Raw genomic sequence first — 6,000 nt, forward strand, 5'->3', positions numbered from 1 at the left:
AACCAAAGACATCTCTTGGTGAAAGATCCTCCTTTTAGCGACGATAATTCCCATTTTCATCAATGTCATGCTGCACAAGGATGAAAACAGCCATTTAAATGTGTTTCTTCTGTCTTCGCGTAATAGGTTTGATTTTACATTTCTTGCCATCTGGTTTGCTGAACAGAAATATGGAAGTATTTTTACTCTCTCTATGCTTCTTAACGGGTTTACCCTAAGATTTGGCCCTTTCCTTTTACTGAGCTGGACTCTAACCCAGCATTTGCCCCCAAAATGGACCATGTGGGTATTAGGAAAAGTCTCTCACCCAAAGTAACATCCCCCTAAATTTTTCCAGTATTCACACTGTATCCGACCCAGCTTTGCAACCCCCATCCTGTCCCCCAGCATCACAGAAGAGTTCATTAAATGAAATTGAACTGGATGAGTTCATGTAGCTTTCCAATAATTACATTTCTCCAACTGGTCCCATAATAACAATAATTGCTAACGTATATTGAGTGCTTTCTATGTGCCAGCACTCTGCTCACAACTTGAAATTCACTTTCCTATTTAAACCTCATCTCAACCCTATGAAGCTGCTGTTACTGGCCCCATTTTACAGAAGAGGAAACTAAGGTCCAGGAAGTGGCAGAGCTGGGATGTAAGCAACTTCATTTCATAAAGTTCCAGATGCTTCACTTGGATGCTGGACTGCTGCTCAGGTGCTAGACTTCAAACAGAACAAACACCTGGGGAGGAGGTGTCAGAAAAAGCATCAGGAAAAATCACGGATGGCTTGTGACCATGAAAATAACAGGTCCAGTCTGAGATTGTCTGTCCATGGGCTTCTGGATTTTCATGGAGGCATCAGAAGCCAGAACGTGGGGAAAATCAGGATGGTTGGGGGAAAAGGAGAATGAAGATGGTGGACAAGGACTGGGGCTTTATATTTCTAACTAGTGTAGTCCAGCCTCAAAATAGAAAAGTTAAAAAAAAAAAAAAAGCTTTGGTATGAATCTGTGTATTTGCTTCCTGTGGCTGCTGTAACAAATGACCAGTGACTCTGGGGGCTTCAAACAACAGCAGGGACACTCTTGGAACTCTGAAGACCAGAAGTCAGAATCCGGGGGTCCGCAGAGCTGCACTCACACTGAAGGCTCCAGGGGAGAATCCTTTCTTGCTTTTTCCAGCTTCTACCAGCTCCTGCTATTCCTTGGCTTGTGACTGCTTCTCCCCAACCTCTGTCTTCACCTTCACCCAGCCTTCTCCTCTGTCTTTGTGGCCCCTCTTTTAACTGTCTTTTGTAAGGACCTTTATCATGAACCCAAATAATCCATGAAGACCTCATTGAGAGAACCTGAATTTAATGACATCTGCAATATCTCTTTTACCAAATCAGGTGCTATTCACAAGTTCTGGGGTGGGGGAAGAGGATGTGGACATATATTTGGGATGGGCTCCTGCTTAGTGAAAAGTCTGTGGTTTGAATCCACATTAAAGGAAGATGTGGTATTTGGATCCTGTAAAGATGACAGTTCTCTGACTCTGGTCTGTGTGAGTCAGAATCAACTTGGTGGCCATACGTTTAACATGATTAAGTCCATCCTTGAAACCATTTTGTCTTTCCAGGTCACCTTTGTCCTCACTGGTCCTCTCAAACATACTCACCACCCTATATAGGGTTTCTGAGGCTATAAATGTTCACAGGAACAGAAAATCTCACCTTTCTCCTGGGGAGCAGCTGGTGGTTTTGAACTGCTGTCTTTGCAGTTAGCAGTCCTATGCTTATCCTATAGCTCCACAGCAGCATTGGCTCTCTGCTTCTGGAAATATGACAGGTCTTCCTCTAGCAGCTGATTCTTCCAGATGACTTGTCTAAAGCCAGCAAGTTAGGCAGCATTCTGTTGTGATCCATTTTCATTGGCTAATTCTCAGAAGCAGGTCACCAGGTCTTTCTTCCTAGTCTGTCTTAGTCTGGAAGCTCTGCTGAAGCCAGTCCATCAGGGGTGACCCGGCTGGTATTTAAAATACTAGTGGCATAGCTTCCAGCAACACACAAGCCACCACAGCACAACACAGTGACAGACAGACGGTGAGGTTTGTTACTACATGATTGAACCAAACCTGGCCCACTTACTCACTGTTGGTGAGTAGAACCTTACAACGTCCAACTGAAGCCCTCCCACACATGACTGGATTCAGGTCACAACTGAGAAATCAAATCATCTGGGCACAAGCTTCTGGCTGCATGGACAGGTTCCCACGCTTCTATCAGACAAGGCACTGGGGATTGGATGGGTCATTTGAGCAGTGTGGCTTCCTGATGAGTCGCAACACTAGCCTGGCATCCAGTCTCCAGAGGTCTGGGCTCAGCAGTGCCTGCTACATGTTCACGCACCCTCACCGGCTTTGTGGGCTCCTAAATGCTCCCTGAGCAGGATTCTGATTTCCTGCTGTACCTATGACTGCACCTGAGGAATCTGAGCGGGGAGGTGTAGAAGGCACTTGGATGGTATCAGTCTTACTCATTGTGGGGATGAGACCAGATGACAGGACTTGGGAATGAGATGCCTAAGCAAGTGTAGACTGGCTACCTTTAGTTCTAAACCCTGAGTCTGTGCACGAATGCTTCCAGGAGCAGGCCACACACCACATGAGGGAATTCCGGCAGGTGGGCCCATGGTTCCTGCCCCCATGGTATTGGACAAGGCTTTGGCTGCTAAAAGTTGTTGGGTGATGTCTAGTAGATTTCCAACTCATACCAACTCCGTGTGACAGAGAACTCCATACGGTTTCCTGGGGGCTGCACTGGTTAAACACTAACTAAAAGGTTGGCAGTTCAAGCCCACCCAGTGGCTCTGCTGGAGAAAAACCTGGTGATCCGCTCCCGCAAAAGAGCACAGTCTAGAAAGCCTTTCAGGGCAGCTCTACTCTGTCACATGGGGCCACTAAAAGTCGAAATGGACTTGATGGCATCTAAGAATAGTAACAACAATCTTTGTAAGAGATCACCAGGTCTTTGTTCTGAAGAGCTACTGGATAGATTTGAACCTCCAACCTTTTGGCTAGTAGACAAACGCTTAGCCATTGTACCAACAGGGCTCCTCCTGCTTAAGACTGTCCAGAGCAAACTAGACAGCATTCTAGGAGCAGTGTCACGAAACCCTGCAGTGGCCCAATGGGTTGCAGATGTGTTGCAAAGATTTTGTAACCCATAGTATATGACCAAGATTTTCCCTTCTTTGTTCCCCCTCTTTTCTTCCTCCTTCTTTCCCTCTCTCTCTCCTCCCCTCCTTTCCCTTCTACTTCTCTTTCCCTCCTACCTTCCTCCCCTCTTCTTTCCTTAAATAAATTTAGATAGATTGGAGGCTCATCCCACCTTTGTTCACTTAGAACTCTCTGTGTTTGTTGAGTGGGCGACACAAGATAGAATTGGAAAACTTTGCCTACAGCTGGTTGTTGCTGGTCTTATTAGCTGCCATTGAGTTAGTCCCTAACTCACGGTGACCCATGAGTTACAGTGTAGAATTGCCCCGTATGGTTTCCCGAGACTGTAAATCTCTATGGGAGCAGCTGGTGAGTTTGAACTGCTCCCCTTACAGTTATCAAGCCAATGCTTAACCCACGTGCCAATAGGGGTCCTTGTCTGTCCCACAGTAGACAATTAATGGCAGCTTCTGCAGGGAGCCTATGAGGGGTGTGGGTAAGGGGTACAACTGGTGTGATCAGAGGAAGGAAAGGGGTAATTATACCCAAAAATAAACAAATGACCCAGTTGCCAACAATTCTCCTCATTGATGATATGTTACAGAGGAGAACTGTGCTCCACCGGGTTTGCCAGGCTGTGACCTTTCAGAAACAAATCTCCAGGCCTTTCTTCTGAGATACATCAGGATGATTTCAAACCATGCGTGGTGTTTAACCGTGTACTACTCAGGAACTTCAAATGAGGCATTAGTGTCACTTTCAATAAGAAGTTGTAAGTCAGTGTAAGAGAGTACGTTAAACCTGTGGACTCTGAAGACAGGCTGCCTAGGTTCAAATCCTGTCCCCATACTTTACTAGAGCTGTGTGACTATGAGTAAGCACTTGACCTCTCTGAGCCTCCTTGTCTTCATTTGTAAGCCAGGGAGGATTACAGCAGCACTTATCTTGTAAGATTGCCATGAAGGATGATAGCCACACAGTAATGGTACAATGCAGAGTCTGGCCCTTCATGTCCTTGTTACTTTCAAATCCAACACCATCCCCTGATCCCAGACCCAGTTTGAAATCTGCCACTCTGGTGCTGGACAAAACCTGCCTGCCGTCAGCTACGGCAGAAGATACACTTCCCTACCAGGCCTCTTGGAACCCACAAGGCCTCAATTGTTTTCACCTCAACCTTGAACACATGTTTTTCCACACTCACTCACCTCAGAAACCCAATTGTGGAGTTTCCAGCTCAACCTTTCTGTGGCTCAAACTCTGCAGAGTGGGGGTGAGGCTGCCCTGGAAACCTGATCCCCTAGCCCCTTCCCAAAGCCTCAGTTCCAATCATATTGTTCCTCAGACTTGGGCTCCACTATAAATCATTTTTAATGACAGTTTGAGAAGAAAGAAGTCGCAAAGCGAATCTTACATGTCGTTCTCATCACCAGCGGCATTTAATATCCTAAATCAATGCTTTATGGCGTATAACTGCGGGCCTGGGACAGAATGAAGGAAGGCTAGTATAGTTTGTCATTGTGAACCTTTGTGTGCTTGGGGTCACTTGCTTTAGGGAATTCCTGGCTGTTATGTTTTGTGAAGGCTCACTTTGGGGCAGTTAGGATGGTAGGAGAGTTCACCGGCATTTTTGCGCAATTTTACACAATGAGGAAACCTGCGGCGTGGTATCCCGAGCCCAGAACACGAGAAAGTTAGGACAATATAAGTCAGGGTCCTTGCCACTCACCTGACAGGCCCCATCCTTTCCAGGGAAGTCCATACAGTGAAAATCAAACAGAAACAATAAATAAATAAAAACAGGTTCTTCCTCTTCCTAGACCCCAGGCTGACTCTGAAATCAGTGTGACTGTGGCCAGGCCAAACGCCTGTGTCCCATCGCCCTTACATGGGATACTTGTTTCTTTTCTTTCTTTTTTAATGTTTTGTTATGAATTATGTGATAGTTTACATGGGAGAACATTAGCTTTACATTCATCTTATCGTATACGTTTCATGCCATGGTTACAATCCCCTCCATGCATCATCAATCAACCAAAGGGTATATACTACAAGCCTGCCCCCACCCCCTCACCCCCGGTAGTCAGCACACAGCCCCGCTCCTTCTCTGGGTCTAAAGTCCCAAGTTGCTCCATCTCTCCACATCATCGTCTCTGCCTCAATCTCAGGCATCACTGCTTCTCTGGGTAGGGTCCTGCACTCTGCTCTTCTCCCTTGATGGTCCCAGGGACCTCCGGTCCTAGACTGCAAAGTTAATAACTCCCCTCCTTTTGCTACAAAACGTCTACTTTTACATTTCCAACCCTCACATTCAGTCATGATAACAATCATTCACTATTGTATCACAAGAGACATATCTGCATTTCATTTCATCAGCCCCGCCCAGACAGATTGGATGCTACTCAGTGGAGATTCTACCTTCCTCCATGCCCTCTGGATCTCCCTCTTGAAAGCTTGTAAGCCAGTCACTTCTTGCCTTTGTAGCCCCACCATATTGGGTAGCCAATGTTCAAGTTGCCCATCCCTGTCTACTCTATGAATGGAGGGGGTGGGAATGATCCTCGCTGTAAAGATTTGTTCCCTCTTTTGAGCTACTGCTTGCATAGGTGTAGGTCAGGTTCATCAAATTGTATCAGATTACTCTTTTTTTCCTCTTCTTTCTTCTTCAAGTTGAGCTCTGATCATCTAGTCATTGAAGCCAGGCCAAGTGGGTATTGTCTGCAAGTGTGGGTGTTCTTATGCATATGCCTTCTCTTCTTATCAGCTGGACGCTTCACTCTCCATTCTAGTGGCTATGTCACTGACTCTGGG

The sequence above is a fragment of the Chrysochloris asiatica genome, unplaced genomic scaffold (genome assembly GCF_000296735.1).
Source record: "Chrysochloris asiatica unplaced genomic scaffold, ChrAsi1.0 scaffold00078, whole genome shotgun sequence".
NCBI classification, from domain to species: Eukaryota; Metazoa; Chordata; class Mammalia; order Afrosoricida; family Chrysochloridae; genus Chrysochloris; species Chrysochloris asiatica.